The sequence below is a fragment of the Gekko japonicus genome, unplaced genomic scaffold, assembly GCF_001447785.1.
Source record: "Gekko japonicus isolate JY-2015 unplaced genomic scaffold, Gekko_japonicus_V1.1 scaffold561, whole genome shotgun sequence".
NCBI classification, from domain to species: Eukaryota; Metazoa; Chordata; class Lepidosauria; order Squamata; family Gekkonidae; genus Gekko; species Gekko japonicus.
In genome coordinates this window covers 378,581-397,808 of record NW_015162496.1, presented here as the reverse complement: position 1 = coordinate 397,808, position 19,228 = coordinate 378,581, and positions in this window count along the sequence as shown.

Genomic DNA, 19,228 nt, shown 5'->3' with positions numbered 1-19,228 from the left:
TTTGATGGTGGTGAGCCGGTCTTCTGCATTTTCAGCTTCCTGGGTCCAGGCCATCAGGGAGACAGGGTTGACAGTTTTCAGAACCGTTTCTCGGATGTCTGCGTTGAGACCCAAGCGATACATCTCAGCCAATATATGATCAGGGTAGTCTCGGAGCTTAGCTGCTTGCTTGTGGAATTCCAGAGTGTACTCGCGAACCGACTTCTTGTTCTGGCGGTAGGTACGGAGAAACGCTTTAGCTCTTTGACTCGCGTTGACATCTTCGAATCTCGCCCTCAGCGCCCACATGAATGCTCGCAAATTCAAAAGTTCCGGACCGCGGTCATTGTGCAGTCCAACATACCATGTGGCGGCGTCTCCTTTCAGTCTTGCCGAGATGACATCAATAAGACCAGCTTCATTTCGGAACAGGTGTCGACTTTCTTCTACGAATTTATGCACCCTCACCGTGAAGAAAGCGAGTTCATCTGGGTTGCCGTCGAAGGTAGCCTCCAGTAGATCCTTGGGTCTGGGCCGTGGAGGCCTTACCAACGGGCCCAGCTGAGCCGGAACTCCCCTGGGAGGGAAACCCGGTACAACCGGTGGCCCCGCTGGCATTGGCCTCAGTGGTGGCGGCAGACCCGGCACCGGCGGACCCCCCGGCATCGGCGGTTGCACAGGCACTTGCAGAGGCGGTCTCACCGGCGGCTGCACAGGTACCTGCTGCGCGGGAACTCCCGGTGCTTGCAGCGGAGGTCCCATCAGCGGTTGAGCAGGCATCGGCGGCGCGGGAAATCCCGGTGCAGGAGCAACTTGTTGCTGCGCGGCGTGTGCGTCAAGGAAATTAGCCATTCTAACGTCCATCATTCCCGGCAGACCTTCCATCACATCCTGGAATGCCCGCATTAAGTCTCTCACCGAGTCTTCCAGTTCTGCTAGTCGTTCCCCGGTAGTTTCCTCCGGGATGGGGTCCCGAGGGCGGTAGTCCGGGGGTGGGTCATAGTCCTCTTCCGTTTGGAAGGCTCCGGTGCCCTCCTCATCCTCTGTGTGGCCCCGCGGACCCGACGGCTCGAACATCCACTCTTCGAGGTCCTGCTTGGGACTCCCCTTCTCCGAGGTAGACCCCGGCTCCGGGAACAATCCCTTGTCAAACAGACTCTCACGTAATCCGCTCCCCCGACGGGAGTACACCTCACGGGTGCCTTGGGTGTTGTACATAGTCCAATCATCCTGCTGGTGAGTCTTCCGCGGACCCCATTGCGAAGGGGTCGGAGGCGGCCAAGACAGATGTGCAGGCAGGCGGGGAATCGCTCCCCCCACGGCACCCTCCATCGAGGCTGCAGTCGTGAACACCAAAGACGCGGAGGTTTGTGGGACCGATCCCGAGTCCCCCTCCGTGTTAGAAAGATTTCCCTCAATTCCGCTCATGATCTTGCCAGATTCGGAACGATAGGAAAAAGGGAGTTCTAACAATATGTTGGATCCCCAAGCATCGAGAATAAATCCACGTTTTCAAGAAAAGCAAAATTTATTTCAAAGCGTTGAAGACATACTCAAACACGTTCTTTGTTAGAACTGGGGATACACAGTTAGGGCAAGCATAATAAAGGAACTTCAAATAGATACAGGTCCAATGAACAGCTTTCCCGCTGGCGGGCTAATGAAACAGTTGCGCGCCCAGTCTATGGGAACCAGGCAGAGCATTAGACAAAACACAGGTGCAATACTCATGGGAAAAGCAATAGCCAAGCATTACAGCATCTTCTCCCCCACACAACCTCCAGCAGTAATCTTTTGCATTCCAACGCAGGAGCAGGATGATAGAAACCAAGCCGGGTGCAACAGGGAAGGATATGTACACAGAGGTCACAGAAAACAGAATGGCAGCTTGCTGACAGCCATCCATGCTTGTAGCCACCACCACTTCCTGTGGCAGTGAATTCCGTGTGTTCATCACTCTTTGGGTGAAGAAGTACTTCCTCTTATCCGCTCAGCAATTTCATGGAGTGCCCATGATGGGTTCGCCTGAGGATGTTCGCACCACTCACGTAAACATTCTTGCTCACGTCTCCACCAAGCTTCCTGTTTACAAGCCACCTGAATTCCGGATGGAGACAGGAAGAGAAGCAATGTAGACATCTCCTCGGGACCATATTGCAGCCGTCTTCCAGACTCAAATCACAGCACATGGCATCAGATCTACTCCCGTCATGCTTTCCCAAAGCAATCGGCCTCTGACGGGCTGCTCCTTTACAAATAATCTCAATTAGTTTTCTTGTAGATAGCTTCCAAAAATCCTCGCGCAGTCAGACTCTCTTAATTCTCTCTGTCACGGAGCCAGTTTGGTGTGGTGGTTAAGTGCGCGGACTCTAATCTGGGAGCACCGGGTCTGATTCCCCACTCCTCCACTTGCACCTGCTGGATGACCTCGGGCAAGCCATAGTTCTGACAAGAGCTGTCCTTGAAAAAGAGCAGTTTCCGTCAGAGCTCTCTCAGCCCCACCTACCTCACAGGGTGTCTGTTGTGGGGAGGGGAAGGGAAAGGAGTTTGTAAGCCACTCTGAGACTCCTTTTGGTAGTGAAGGGCCATGGGGTATAAATCCAATCTCTTCTTATTCTTCTTTGTGACTAGTCCCCTCACTTTTGAAAAGTTCCTACTTTTGACATTTATTTACTTACTTTATTTACTCTGCATCTTTCTCCCCAATGGTGACCCAAAGTGGCGTACATCATTCTCCTCTCTTCCATTTTATTTTTGGAGGATAAAGTTTGGACTTGGGGGGGGCAATCTTTCTATTGACATGAATGCGGAACTTAATAGCACAGTGGTCACTGTCTCCAACTGGTGCAAAAATATCTACATCTTGGTGCAAAAACATCTACATCTTGTCTCAAGCCCCACTCAGAACCAAGTTCAAGGTCACTGCCCCTCTACTTATCTCTTTGACCAGCTGTTCCAGTGCACAGTCATTTACAATGTCTAAGGACTCCAATTATAGAGTGTAATTTAAACACACATTTGCCCAGTCAATGTGCAGGGAGTTGAAGTCACCCAGGATTACGACGTTTTCTGCTTTAGTCATTTCCCTTTTTGCCCTATCAGTCTTGATATCAGCCTCATGGTTTTGACCAGGGGAGAGATAGTACACCTCCTATCTTAAGTAACCTTTAGAAGAGCTATATCTAAGTCCAGTAGCACCTTAGAGACCAACAAGACTTTCAGGGTATAAGCTGTTGAGAGTCAACGCTGCCTTCATCAGATACACAAATCTGACAAAGGAAGCTCATACTCCGGAAACCTTACTGGTCTCTAAGGTGCTACTGGACTCAAAAGTAGCTCTTGTATTGCAGACCAGTATGGCTACCATTTGAATGTAATATTTAGGGCCTGGCATCTTCACCCCTAGGGGCCGTGGTGGCTCAGAGGTTAAGATGCTGAGTTGCAGGCCGGAAGGTCGGTAGCTTGGCAGTTTGAGACCCTAGCACCATGTGATGGAGTCTCTGGCCCCAGCTCCTGCCAGCCTAGCAGTTTGTTTAGTCATGCTGGCCACATGACCACAGAGAAGTATTCAGACAGCGCTGGCTCTTCAGCTTGGAAACAGAGATGAGCACCGCCCCCTAGAGTTGGATTCGACTGGCTTTCGAGCAAGGAAAACCTTTACCTATCTTCACCCCTAGCGATTCTGTGGGGGGAGTTTATTGCTCTCATGTCTTCCTGGTGATTTCACTGTATTCCCTCTTTGATATTCAGTGTAACACTGCCCCAACACATTCCTCTCTCTCCTTACAGAGTTTATATTCAGAGACAGACATATCCCTCAGATTTTTCCACTAGGTTTCTGAAACACCCACTAAATCTAAATTTTCATTTAGCACCAAGTATTCCAGCTCCCCCATCTTGGCTCAGAGATGTCTAGCATCGGCACCTGTACCCTATTTCTCTCTCCAAGGATCCTCGCATCCTTCAGCCCTTTGGTCTCCTCAAACAGCCCTCCTTCATCACCCTACTCTGAATCTCAAGTTCTGGCCCCTCCAGTATTATCCTGAGCATTTAACCACAGCATTATGTGTGTAGGGATGTAAATCTGGGGAAATACGATCCTTGCTTTTCTCCTAAGAAGACAACTAAATCCAGATGCTCCTTCAACAGGATCCTAAAAAAGGCATCAGCAGTTGTTTATACTGGGAAAGATGGTTGTATGTGTCTAGTATTGAATATAATTTATATCCTTAAATTGATTTTAATAATCAGACAATTCAGTTTACGTTACCTTTGATATACTGATTCTTCTGTAATGCAACTGTAGTTACTGGATATGATTTTTTAATTTCAAATGCCTATTGGGACCAGGCAATGTATGCAATCTTATCCCTTCTTCTACCACACCATCATTCTTACCTTTCTCGGTCATGGTCTAGACATTCTCAGGGGCCTTATTATCCACCCCACCTTGAAACAAGGGCTAAAGAAATTCAGCCTATTAGGTCAGAATTCAGATCTTGAGTCGCGGACGCTGGGATTGGGAATCACAGCCGGTGGGAGCTTTTGTGAGGCTGACAAGGGAATGCAGCAGAGCTCGTTAAAATATTATCCTTCGCCCCACTGTGGCGATCGTTCGGCCTCCACATTTTTGTTAAATTGGTCCTGATCTCTCTGACGTTCCAATCCAAACAACAGAGTCACAGACTCCAAAGCCTGGAAGACTGGTCATGTTACATAACAGCTGCTATTGGGATAGTTGATGGACGGGCACTTCACCAGCTGAGGAACGTTACCTCACAGTCCCCATTGTAGATGCTGAACCTTCATTCATTGTAGACACTGAACCAGCGGAGGCTGGACGACCCTCTTTCGGGTATATTTTAGGGCTATCTTTTGGCTGTGCCCTTGCAGAGTGCAGGGGGGTTGGACTAGATGACCTGCAAGGTCCCTTCCCACTCTAACATTCGATGATTCTACGTTTTCGGTGCTGAGACCAGCTTCTGGACTGGGGCTGTGGAAAAGGGCCCCACCCCTCCCAAAAGAGGAAGGGAATGCCCGTCCAGCCAGTCCCAAGCAGAAGGTATCGGGCCAAGCTGCTCAGGGTGAGACCCAACAGGGAGGTCCTGTCCCTCGTCATGTTGAGGGTGGGCTACAAGGGAGCATGCCTCACATTAGCCAGCCCTCTGTCTTCATGATTGCAGCTCACGCCCACCCCTCTCATTGGCCTGGGCTGGCGCTGGCAGGTGTGGTTATTGGGTTTGGGGGGGGAGCCACCCCCCAGCCCATTGGCCCACCAGGAGTCTTCCCGGTAGCCTTCATAGCCAATCCATCCCTGCCTCCTTGCAGATGCATGAATCTGGATCGAGGGGATGCAAGGAAGCCCTGGCACAAGGAGAAGAACGAGTGCACGCAGGATACCATGGCCCTAGCTGGGAGCTCCCTGATCGTCTTGCAACTGGGGGTCAAGGTCCTCCCCCAAAGCAGGTTTGTGTTTGGCCTGAGACTGCCCAATCCCTAGCCGGATGGATTCACTTGCTTGCTGCCCTGAACTCTGGACCCCTGCATTAAAACCAGGATCTCCTCTCGATCCCTGGATCCCTATCTGTAGCTCTCTGTGTGTGTGTGTGTGTGTGCCTGGTTGCCACTTTGGGGTCAGGAAGCAATCCTAGAGGGGTTTTTTGCCATCTTCTGGGCATGGAACAGAGGTCACTGGGGGTGTGGAGGGGGAGGTATTTGTGAATTTCCTGCCTTGTGCAGGGGGTTGGACTAGATGACCCTGGAGGTCCCTTCCAACTCTATGTTTCTATGATTCATACTTCAGTGTATTCTCTTGTCAAGATTTCTCCTTCTTTGACATTTGCACTCTTTCTATTTAAGAGAAGAAGAAGAAGAAGAGATTGGATTTATACCCCGACCTTCACTCGGAGTCTCAGAGCGGCTTACAAAATCCTTTCCCTTCCCCTCCCCACAACAGACACCCTGTGAGGCAGGTGGGGCTGAGAGAGCACTGACAGAAATGGCTCTTTTTCAAGGACAGCTCTGACAGAACTACAGCTTGCCCAAGGTCATCCAGCCAGGTGCAAGTGGAGGAGGAGTGGGGAATAGAACCCGGTTCTCCCAAATTAGAGTCCACGCACTTAACCACTACACCAAACTGGCTTTAACAAATGTTATTCTTGATTTTTACTCTATTTGGGCTTTCTGTAAGTTCCTTATCTTCTAAATTTGTGGTAGCCCTGCAAATCCCAGTCTAAGAACCTCGAACCAGTCAGATCCCGCTACTCTCTGGTGTCGTGGTTAGGAGCAGCAGACTCTCATCTGGAGAGCCAGGTCTTATTCTCCACTCCTCCTCCACATGACGCCCGCTGGGCGACCTTCTTGGGCCAGTGCCCCTTCTCTCAGGGCTCTCTCAGCCCCACCTGCCTCACAAGCTGCCTGTTGTGGGGAGAGGAAGGGAAGGTGACAATAAGCTGTTTTGAGATTCCTATCTTTCGCTGCCTTTCCGCTGTGCTCCTGCAGAGTGCGGGGAGTTGGACTAGATGACCTGCAGGGTCCCTTCCAACTCTAACATTCTGTGATTCTATGATTCTATCCTCTAGGGCAGTGGTGGCAAGCCTATGGCACGGGGGCCAGAGGTGGCACTCAGAGCCCTCTCTGTGGGCACGCGTGCCATCGCCCCAGCCAGGCCCAGACCATCATTAAAGTGTCGAATTCTCTGCCAAATTTTTTGTTGTTGTTCTGTCGCACAGTCGAGTCTGACTCTTTGCGACCCTATGGACCAGATCACACCAGGCCTTCCGGTCTTCCGCCGTCCTCTGAAGTTTGCTCAATTTCATGTTCGTTGCATTTATGACACTGTCTAACCATCTCATCCTTTGCCATCCCCGTCTTCTTTGACCTTCTCTGCCAAATAATTTTAAGTAAATGAAAGCATTTGGGATTGCTTTCCTTACTTCGTTTGGATCATCTTAAGTTAACGTATGAGTTGTTTTTTTCTAAAGCAAAACCTCAGTATTCAGGTTAAATTGCCGTGTTGGCACTTTGCGATAAATAAGTGGGTTTTGGGTCGCAGTTTGGGCACTTGGTCTCTAAAAGGTTCGCCATCACTGCTCTAGGGTTACCAGCTCTGGATTGGGAAAGGCCAATTTCAGGGGAGAAGCATGTAGAAGGTGGGGTTTGGGGAGAGGGACTCCAGTAGGATACAAGGCCATCCTCCAAAGCTACCATTTTCTCCAAGGGGAACTGATCTTGGTCATCTGGAGATCCGCTGTAATAGCAGCAGATCTCCAGGTGGCACCTGGAGGTTGGCAGCCCTAGTCCTTAAGGTAGAGGAAAGCAGGCTGTAAAAACCTGCCCTTCTCAAGATTTGGAGGTCTTTTCCTCACACAAAGCCCACTCTCCCCTCCTGTCTACAGGGCCCACATTCATTCCAGAGCATCCAGCTTCAGAGAAGGGCTGGTGTGCTTTTTACACCTTTCTCATCCCACTTCAAATGGGTGGGGGAGTCAGGCAGAGGTCCAGAAATGCAGAACTGCACTAGACTAGGCAGGCCACCTTGTTTTCTGATCTGACAAAGGAGGCCTTGCCTCTCTTGAAATGTTGTACCCCGAAAATCCTCTTGGTCCCCAAGCTGCTACTGGACTCTATACAGCTAACCCCTGAAACTGTTTTCTAGTCCTTTTTTCATTTTTGGATTAAGACGCCAAAGATGCTCCTTCCTTCTGACCCCCTTCCCCACTGCTTCGGGGTCCAGTTCTTCAGGCACCAAACCTCTGAATCCCAGAGACAGGAGGCAAAATCAGGGGAAGGTCTTGGCCTCTCTGCCCTGTGGTTGGCCCTCCAGAGGAACTGGCTGGTCACTGTGTGAGACGGGAGGCTGGACTGGATGGCCCCTCACTGGTCTGACCCCGCAGGGCTCTTCTGGTGTCCTTCTCAGGGGAAGGCCTCGGCCTCTCTGCCCTGTGGTTGGCCCTCCAGAGGAACTGGCTGGTCACTGTGTGAGACGGGAGGCTGGACTGGATGGCCCCTCACTGGTCTGACCCCGCAGGGCTCTTCTGGTGTCCTTCTCAGGGGAAGGCCTCGGCCTCTCTGCCCTGTGGTTGGCCCTCCAGAGGAACTGGCTGGTCACTGTGTGAGACGGGAGGCTGGACTGGATGGCCCCTCACTGGTCTGACCCCGCAGGGCTCTTCTGGTGTCCTTCTCAGGGGAAGGCCTCGGCCTCTCTGCCCTGTGGTTGGCCCTCCAGAGGAACTGGCTGGTCACTGTGTGAGACGGGAGGCTGGACTGGATGGCCCCTCACTGGTCTGACCCCGCAGGGCTCTTCTGGTGTCCTTCTCAGGGGAAGGCCTCGGCCTCTCTGCCCTGTGGTTGGCCCTCCAGAGGAACTGGCTGGTCACTGTGTGAGACGGGAGGCTGGACTGGATGGCCCCTCACTGGTCTGACCCCGCAGGGCTCTTCTGGTGTCCTTCTCAGGGGAAGGCCTCGGCCTCTCTGCCCTGTGGTTGGCCCTCCAGAGGAACTGGCTGGTCACTGTGTGAGACGGGAGGCTGGACTGGATGGCCCCTCACTGGTCTGACCCCGCAGGGCTCTTCTGGTGTCCTTCTCAGGGGAAGGCCTCGGCCTCTCTGCCCTGTGGTTGGCCCTCCAGAGGAACTGGCTGGTCACTGTGTGAGACGGGAGGCTGGACTGGATGGCCCCTCACTGGTCTGACCCCGCAGGGCTCTTCTGGTGTCCTTCTCAGGGGAAGGCCTCGGCCTCTCTGCCCTGTGGTTGGCCCTCCAGAGGAACTGGCTGGTCACTGTGTGAGACGGGAGGCTGGACTGGATGGCCCCTCACTGGTCTGACCCCGCAGGGCTCTTCTGGTGTCCTTCTCAGGGGAAGGCCTCGGCCTCTCTGCCCTGTGGTTGGCCCTCCAGAGGAACTGGCTGGTCACTGTGTGAGACGGGAGGCTGGACTGGATGGCCCCTCACTGGTCTGACCCCGCAGGGCTCTTCTGGTGTCCTTCTCAGGGGAAGGCCTCGGCCTCTCTGCCCTGTGGTTGGCCCTCCAGAGGAACTGGCTGGTCACTGTGTGAGACGGGATGCTACACTAGATGGACTCTCACTAGTCTGATTCAGCAGCGCTCTTCTTGTGTTCTTATATTCTTATCCTTTTGAGATGGGGGTAGCTGAGCTTTACACGTCGCTCCACAAACTGTTACCTTGTTCTTTTCCACAGTGGTATTCCTCAGGGGATGCTTCTGTACTTGGAGAGACCAGCAGTAACTTTTTATAATCTTGGCTGCTGCGGTTCCCATCGCGCTCCTTATCTGCAATGGAACAGCTCCCTCTACTGCAATCAAGACTTTCTCAGCCCGTTTTTCTCAGTGTTGAAAAGATGTTTCTCCAGCTACTAGAAGGACAGAATGAACCCAGTGCTGGAGAAAGGGGTGCCCAGGGTCTCACTGAGGTATGAATATTTTTATGTCCCCCCCCCCGAAAAAAACCCCACCTAGAGAAATTTGGTGCACGCTCCGGAGAAATTGCAAATGGGACATGTCTATATCTCTCAGCATGTTCTCAAATTAATTTTGTACCTGAGACTGTGCATGCTTCGATGAGAGAATGCCTACAGAGGGAGGCGACACGTTTTCATCGTGAATAAAGACAAATCAGGCAGTTTGGAGACATTGTTCCGGGGGAGTTCCTGTTGCTGTAAAACAAGGCCGCTCTGGAGGCACTACTCTCGGGGAGAACCCGTCAAGGTGCAGTCCTGATGAAGGGATCCATGACCCATTGAAAATCTGGAGAGTGGGTCAACTGCAGCTCAAGTCTTAAGGACTGGATCCACTTGCTTCATGGAGATTTGTGTTTTTCCAGTTTGGAACTGAGAAGCCTTTCCTCCATTTTGGTGGAGTCAATTTTTTTTTCTGGGATTGTAAAGTTTCCTTCAAGTTCTTAACTTGTCTGTGTTTCCTGCAGGAGTGCACAGGAGTGGAGCTCCGGCAGTAAGGAACCCAGGGGGCGGGCACATGCAACAAGCCCCGCACCCTGCTCCCAGCAGCCCCAGGCCACAAGAAGCAAGAAGCAGCCAGGTAAGTTGCAGTGGGTGTTGCCTTCTGACACACTTCTGGTGATGTCAGGGGGTGTGGCATACGCAAATACGTTATGCTAATGAGTTATGCTAATGAGCTCCTGCACCTCTTTTTCTGCAAAATGACCCCTGGGTACAAGCTCTCCCTCCTCTGTGAGGACAGATCTGCACGTCCCCCCCCCCCAATAGCTAGCAATCCAAAACAGTCCAGTGGAGCCTGAGCGGTGGGTGTTGCCTTCCGATACACTTCCGGTGATGTCATAGGGTGTGGCATATGCAAATAAGTTATGCTAATAAGTTATGCTAATGAGCTCCTGCACCTCTTTTTCTACGAAATGACCCCTGCTGTGTACCAATTGTTTTTAATAGTATATTTAAATAAGAACATTTAAATAACAAGAATTGTTTAGGAATTGGAATACTTTGGAGCTTACTGCAAGGAAGGTATCTCCGTTGGCCTATACATCAAAGATGTTGTCTATGTGCAGATAAAGAAGTTGAAACAATCACACCCATTCTTATACATTGTAAACTCTATTTCAGAGAGAGACTCCGGCTAATTTTTCCTTTACTTGCCCAATTTAAACCCTTGGACAACTATTTGAAATTTGCAGATACTGTGCTGCTGAAGTATTTGTTGGAAGATACCAAGAAGTCGGTAACTCTGGTAGTAGCAAAATATTGCTTTTCGGTAATAAACAAGTGAAAGATTTTAACAAAAAGCACAGACTGAAGGGAATTTTAGACAGAATTTAGGGAATACGATTTGAATAGGGGTCGATGGCTGGAACTATGATGGTACTATTGTCTGGGAGTGTTGGTGATCGTACTTGTTTATTACTGTATTGTTTTACTGCACTGCCGGTCAATTGGCCGTAACAATAAATTTTGAAAGTATTTGATGTTAAGTTACATATGGTCCTTGTAGGGCCAAGCAGAAATCCTTTTCCCGCCCCAATATCGTCACCTTGTTCTCCATCTGTGACCATAGCCCTCCCCTTTGGGGTAACTCTGGAGGCGACTGGCTGTGGAAAGCATGTAGGGGCTGAGAGAGCTCTTGACAGAAACTGCTCTTTTTCAAGAACAGCTCTTATCAGAACTACGGCTTGCCCAAGGTCATCCAGCCAGGTGCAAGCGGAGGAGTGGGGAATCAAACCTGGTTCTCCCAGATTAGAGTCCGCGCACTTAAACCACGAAGAAGAAGAAGAAGAAGAAGAAGAAGAAGAAGAAGAAGAAGAAGAAGAAGAAGAAGAAGAGGAGGAGGAGGAGGAGATTGGATATATACCGGCAGGAGCATAGCTGAAAGATAGCCCTACATACCTACAACATACCCGAAAGATGGTCATCCAGCCTCCGCTTGAAAACATAAAGCGTAGGAGCATCCACTAGCCACAAGGCATAGATAGGGACTCTGGGGCAAGTGATGCCCTGTCTTCTTGGTGCTGGGGGGGCAACAGTGGGAGGGCTTCTAGTGTCCTGGCCCCACTGCTGGACCTCCTGATGGCCCCTGGCCTTTTTGGCCACTGTGTGACACAGAAGAGTATTGGACGGGATGGGCCCATTGGCCTGATCCAACATTGGCGTTTCTTATGTTCCTATGCATGTAAAGGTAAAGGTGAAGGTTCCCTTCCTCGAAAGCCAGTCGAATCCAACTCTAGGGTTGCGGTGCTCATCTCTGTTTCAAAGCCGAAGAGCCAGCGCTGTCCGAAGACGTTTCTGTGGTCATGTGGCCGGCATGACTAAACACCAAGGCGCACGGAACACTGTTACCTTCCCACTGAAGTGGTACCTATTTATCTACTTGCAATTTCTTGCTTTCAAACTGCTAGGTTGGCAGGAGCTGGAACTAGAGACGGGAGCTCACTCCGTCATGCGGCACCCGGGTCTCGAACGGCTGAACTACTGACCTTCCATAGCCTGCAGTTCAGCGTCTTAACCACTTGAGCCACCGCAGCTCCATCTCCTACATGACAGCCCTTCAGATACTTGAAGACTGCAATCATGTCCCCTCTAAGCCTTCTCTTTCCCAGGATAAACAGACCCAACTCTTTCAGCCTTTCCTCCTAAGACTTGGACTCCAACCCTCTCACCACCCTCTCACCATCTCTCACAATGATTGCATCAAAACATCTGTGCTGTTGCAATTTTGAGTGTGCTGTTCAGGTGTGTATCTGTATGCTGCAAACCTACGATGACGCAGCAGCAGCAGAACTGGAAGAAGCAGAAGACAGCCAGTTCCACTGTGGGCCTATTAGAAGCCCTCCGGGGGCTTGATCCGGCCCCCAGGCCACATGTTTGACACCCCCGGTTTTCTCTTGCAGTCTAAGGCTACCTCTCGTGGTTTTCTCTCTCTGCTATGGTTTACTGCTTGTGCTCTCTAGGTCTCTCTGTGGCACGAGCGGCCTGCAGTCAGTTATTGCCTTTTTGCAAAACCCTGTCGCAGTAAACTCATTAAAGCAACCCCCAAAGCGTGTGTTGGACTGTTCCCAGAACTCTGCCCACACCCAAGTCCTTCAGCCTTTCCTCACAGGGCCTCAGTTTCCCCAGCCCCTTAGAGGCGCTAGATGTACCCCCTCCATCTCTCTTCCCGGCCAACACCCCCCCCCCAAACTCCAAAGCCCACTTTCCAGTTTTGCAGGGACGATATTCTAGGCCACAACCGCCCCTCGCTCTCCCCTCCCTGCTGAGAATACGACCAGAAGGCATGGCAGGGAGCTGCCGAGGTGCCCCGAGCATGCTTTGATGTGCCTTTGACTTTCTTTTAGTGGGGGGAGAGGCCAATGTGGGAGGGGGGTGGGTGCCTTGAAGCACACCAGAAGGTCGTCCTGTGATTGCACATGGAGATGTGGGCGGGAGGGGGAGGCTGGCACCCAGCAGAAGACCAAAGGTGTTTCCTCTTAATTGGAAAGGGCCCCAGGCCCTGGAAGCTCCTCTAATGACTTTACGAGCACACTTGGGAAGGGAAGGGAGGCCTGGCTCATAAAAGGAAGGGGCTGGGATCAGGGGTCATTTCCTAGAAAAAGAGGTGTGGGAGCTCATTAGCATAACCTATTAGCATAACTTATTTGCATATGCCACGCCCCCTGACATCACCAGAAGTGTGTCAGAAGGCAACACCCACCACTCAGGCTCCAGGGGACTGTTTGGGATTGCTAGCTATGGGGGGGGGGGAACGTGCAGATCTGTCCTCGCAGAGGAGGGAGAGCTTGTACCTGAATAAAACTTGGTCTTAAAGGTGCCACTGGACTGTTTTGCAATGGGGGAGCTCTGCAACTTACCTGGCTGCTTCTTGCTCTGACTGAGGGCTGCTGGGAGCAGGGGGTGGGGCTTGTTGCATGTGCCCGCCCCCTGGGCTCCTTACTGCCGGAGCTCCGCTCCTGTGCGCTCCAGCAGGGAATGACCCCTGGCCGGGATCGATCCTGGGCCACAGAGAGCTCATGCAAGCCGCTGGTGCAAAGGGGTCTTGGTGGCAGTGAATTTCTTTTACTGCTTGTTCTCACCATCAGCTGAGTCCCTGGCAGCTGCAGGGAGGGGCGCCAGACCTGTCCCCAGGTGGAGATGCCATGACGTGCATCCCAGCCAAGCCTGCCCCCTGCACATCGCCTGGGCTGCCGTTAAACGGAGTGGCCAAAAGTCTGACGTGGCTGACCAAGGAAACGTAGTGCCAGTTTGGTGTCGTGGCTAAGTGCGCGGACTCTAATCTGGGAGAACCAGGTTGGATTCCCCACTCCTCCTCCACATGCAGCTACTGGTGTGACCTTGGGTCAGTCACAAGTTCTGATAAGAGCTGTTCTCTCAAGGGCAGTCCTTGAAAGAGCTCTCTCAGCCCCACCGACCTCACAGGGTGTCTGTTGTGGGGAGGGGAAGGGGAAGGAGTTTGTGAGTCACTCTGAGGCTCCCTTGGGTAGTGAAGGGTGGGAAATAAATCCAATCTCTTCTCTTCTTCTTCTTCTTCTACTTGGAATCTCTCCCCAGCTGTTAGTTAGTGTTGGAAAGGGCCATCAGATTGCAGCCAACTTCGACCTGGTATGGTTTCAAGGCAAGCAGAGGTGGTTTGCCATTGCCACGTAAGTCCACTGGGAATGTGATCAGACGCCCGGCCTTGGCCCGCGGTTTCAGGAAACTAGTACCTCGCAGGTACTAGTTTTTAACTCCGCACCTTCGGCAGGGAGCCACGGGTTCGCCACGGGAGCACTGCGCTTCCCAGATGTTGGGGTGAGATCGCGCCCGGAAGATCCGCGGGACTCCCATGCCTCTCCTGCAGCAACTTTGCGTGTGACCGGGGCCTATAATTTCAAACAATCAGCCATCAAAGTGATCTCAATGGGCACTCTAGCATTGGGAAGCAATTGCGGCATTTGACTCGTGCCCACTGAGATCACTTTGATGGCTGATTGTTTGAAATCATACAAGACTTTTTTTCTTTTTTTTTAAATAAGTGTTTTTTATTATTCTGAACAATATATTCAACAGTACATTCAGAACACATATTAATACCATGCTGATATGTAAAATGGTTCTCTCTATGTCGAGCTGTGTTAAGAATACTTACCTCTTTGGAAGTTGAATTTACGAAATGAAGAGAAGTATCTGGAGCCTTCGTTATTTTGGCTATCTTTTTGTATTTACTTATAATTGTTACTTATTTGAGAATTGCTGATATTATTCATTGTTCTATTGTCTTCCTTACGCAGTTGCATGCCATAAACATAGTACAAATGTATAGGCTATAGCGTTTCCCTGGTTTCTTTCTTCTGATTGGATACCTCTGAGGATGCCAGCTATGGCCCCGCAGCCGGGGAAATCTACAACAACTAATGAACTCTGGCTGTGAACGCCTTCGACAACATAATCCTGACTTTGATGGACCAAAGTTCTGATTCAGGAGAAGGCGGCTTCATAGGCACGTAAGAGCTGATTGTTAGGTAGGCCTGGACTCACCTGTAGCCAGGGCTCTTTTTGTAGATAAAGCCCAGCAGGAACTCATTAGCATATTGGGCCACACCCCTGACAGCACAGCTCATTGGCATATTAAGCCACACCCCCATGTTACCAGAAGTGTGGTCATCCAGCCACACCCACCTTTTGCTTCTTATTCTGTTGACCTTGTTTGTTCTCAAAACCCAGAGCCTTTTTTTGTAGCAGAAACTCTTTTGCATGTTAGGCCACACCTTTTGTTTATGTAGCCAATCCTAATGAGTTTCTGCTGTTGGGTGTGGCCTATAATGCTAATGAGTTCCTGCTGGGTGTGGCCAACATGGGAGCCAGCCGGAACTCCGTTCCTGTGCGTTCCTGCCCAAAAATAGCCCTGCCTGTTGCTTTGTACGTTTTTTTAAGAGGAGGTGGGCAAATTGGTCCGGATGTCCCATGCTGGCATTTTCCCTGCTGGAGGCTTTCCCCAGCTGCCACATGAAAGGCAGCAGAGCCCACCTCGACGGCCAGAAAACAAAAAGTGTGGTGGTGGACTTCTGGACTCCCACACGGCTTAGCTATCCCAGTGACCATAACTCTCCCCCACACACACACACACACACATACTGGGGAGCATTTTTTTTAACTTGCCAATTCAATAGTGTTACATTGATATAACTGTACAGGGTTATAACAAAGTTTGAGTGCAGCGGCACCTTTAAGGCCAACAAAGTTTAATTCTGGGTATAAGCTTTCATGTACATGCACACTTCCTCAGATTCAATGAAACAGTGTGAAGAAGTGTGCAAGCACACAAAAGCTTATACCCAGATTAAACTTGGGCTGCAGTCACACGGAGCATTAGCCATGCTACTGAGACGGATGATAGGCGGATTTTCCGGGCACGGTCACACCACAACATCTGGGAAGCGTGGCGCTCCCATGGCGAACCCGAGGCTTCCCGTCGAAGATGCGACGTAAAAAACTAGTACCTCCGAGGTACTAGTTTCCGGAAACCGCGGGGCAAGGGCTGGCGTCTAATATCGTTTCCGGTGGTAGTTCGTGGCATCCGGCGCCCGCCCATGTCCCGTCGCAAACAGGGTTTTTTTCCCCAAGTCTCCACAGGATGCGCACAAGCACCCAATGGCGCATGCGCATGAAGAGGAAAGCAAAAGTTCCGTTGCTGCGCAGAATCGCGCATGTCGTTGAACGCGAAACCAAAAGTTCCACTCCTCCATCCTTCGGCTTAATAGAAAATAAATGACCCCATTTGCCACGGCAGCGGCGCCTAGCCATTGCGGGCGTGATCGCGCCGCGCCGTTTCTTTGCCGCGCTGAAGGATCGTCGTGTGAGCGCCACCCTCGTTTACCCGCTGGCACCGAGGGAAGGACCCCTGGTGTGCCGCCGGTGCATCTGATCACGTAATTGCAGATCAAACTGTGCCAGGGCAATTAGCCACGCCTCCCCCCCCCGCGATATCCAGCCCGTGTGACCAGGGCCTTGGTTAGTCTTAAAGGTGCCACTGGACTCCAACTGTGTTCTGCTGCTTCAGACCAACATGGCGACCCACCTGTGTAGCATTAAGTGTACCAGGTTCTCCTGAATTCCCAGCTTTCATTGTTTTAAAAAGTCTTGAGCCCTTTCCATTGTGGAGATACAAAGGAAAAGGCATGTCACCTCTTCCAAAGCCTTAATGATGTTCCTGCAACAGGCCCAGAGCAGGGCAAAGAGGCAAAGTCCTTTCAGTCCTGTTACAGCTCTTGGGAAATCAAACTCTTCTTCTGAGTCAGGCCAAGGACACAGCTCAGTGGAATCTCTCCAGGTAACAGGGAGGTTAGCAGGTCTCTTGGGGAAGTCGGCTCACTTCTGCACTCTTCATTTTGCACTAGAAAAAACACGGCCTGGAATGTTTAGAGTCTTGGCTCCCAGACATGTGTGGTCAGCTTCCCGGTCTCTCTGAGCCAGGACAGAGATGATTCTGTGCAGCAAGAATGAAAAGTGGAAAGCAATCTGTCCGTCTAACTCCTAGCAGACAGGTACCGTTACTGAACTTTAGTTTCAATTACTAGCAATATTGTTTCACTCCTTCAGATTAAAGCTTTAGAAAACGTTTTCAGTGAAGGAAGGTCAGAACAAAGATTCACCACATTAAGAACATAAGAGACGCCAATGTTGGATCAGGCCAATGGCCCATCTAGTCCAACACTCTGTGTCACACAGTGGCCAGAAATACCAGATGCCATCAGGCAGTCCAGCAGTGGGGCCAGGACACTAGAAGCCCTCCCACTGTTGACCCCCCCCCAAGCACCAAGAAGACAGAGCATCCCTTGCCCCAGACCAAGAGTCATAAGAACATAAGAACATAAGAGATGCCAATGTTGGATCAGGCCAGTGGCCCATCCAGTCCAACACTCTGTATCACACAGTGGCCGGAAATACCAGGTGCCATCAGGAGGTCCATCAGTGGGGCCAGGACATTAGAAGCCCTCCCACTGTTGACCCCCCCCCCAAGCACCAAGATGACAGAGCATCCCTTGCCCCAGAGTCCCTATCTATACCTTGTGGCTCAGAGCCACTGATGGACCTCTGCTCCATATGTTTATCTAATTCCCTTTTGAAGCCGTCCATGCTTGTAGCTGCCACCACTTCCTGTGGCAGTGAATTTCAGTTATACATTCCCGATGGCTACAGTTGCCAACCTTCAGGTGGGGCCTGGAGATGTCCCAGAATGACTACTGATCTTCAGATGAAAGACATCACTTCCCCTGCAGGGAATTGCAACTTTGGAGGGTGAGTTCTATGGCATACCCTTCTGAGGTGCCACCCTCCCCAAATCCCAACCTCGCAAATTCCACCCCCCCCCAAATCTCCAGGAATTTCCCAAACTGGAATTGGCAACCCTGCCAAGAGCAGCTACCTGGCCAGCATCAGAAATCTATGTGCACGGCATGAAGACAATGGCCTTCCCTTGTTGCCTGTGCCCACCATGTGGTGATCTGAGCTAGACTGCCTCTGAACACAGAAGCGCCGTTTGGCTGCCATGGCAAACAGGCACCAGCAAGCCATCCCCTGCACATCTGTTCCATTATTTATTTACTGTCCTTTCAATTACGTTTCCCACAATTTCCTAGGCACAAGTTAAGCATCCATCATCAACAACAAAATCATCCAACTATACAAATCAACATGTCTAAAAACCAGGTGCAAAGTATTATAACGCAGGCCACCAGCAGCTGTTAAACACCTGGGTAACTAGCAAAGGTTTCTTCTTGGGCTCACAGGACCTGCATGCACGGAAGTCAAATGGAGGGATGGGTACGAACTGGCTGATGAACTAAAGTTCGTCACGAATTTTGGCTGCTTGGTGGTTTGTGAAGCAATGTTCGCAACCTGAAGAACTTCCACGAACTTCCACGCATTTTGGTGCAGTTCGTGAAGAGCAGAAAGCCGGGTCAGTTTGCAAACCAACTTCCCCATTTGTATGGGTTTGTGATTTGGTTTGTGGTTCAGCCACGAATCATGAATTGAACCGCTAAAATGCAGTCCGTTTCCATCTCTAGTAATGTGCAATGAGGCCTGTAGGAAGAGGGAAATGGGGTGAGGTAGACTTGGAAAGCTGGCCAGATCCTGACCAACATCTTTCGCATGACACAGGGATGCAGATATTGCTGCTTTCTGCTCTTCAAGAAAAACAGCTGTTTGGTTTAAATGGGTCTGAGCCTTCATAAAAACAGTTGTTCTGTTTAAATAAGTCTGAGCAATTTCACCTGGGACCTTCTGCATGACAAGCAGAGGTTCTTCCACTGAGCCACAGCCCCTCTTTACAGCTCTCCAGGGTCTCAGGCGGAGGTCTTTCCCATCACCTCCTGCCTGGTCCTTTTTTAGTTGGAGATGCTGGGGATTTAACCCGGGACCTTCTGCATGCCAAGCAGAGGCTCTGCCACTAAGCCACAGCCCCTCTTTAGAGCTCTCCAGGGTTTCAGGCGGAGGTCTTTCCCATCGCCTCCTGCCTGGTCCTTTTTTACTGGTCATGCCAGGGATTGAACCTGGGACCTTCTGTGTGCCAAGCAGAGGCTCTGCCACTGAGCCATGGCCCCTCTTTACAGCTCTCCAGGGTCTCAGGCGGAGGTCTTTCCCATCCCCTCCTGCCTGGTCCTTTCAACTGGAGATGCCGGGGATTGAACCTGGGACCACCTGCATGCCAAGCAGAGGCTCTTCCACTGAGCCACAGCCCCTCTTTACAGCTCTCCAGGGTCTCAGGTGAAGGTCTTTCCCATCACCTCCT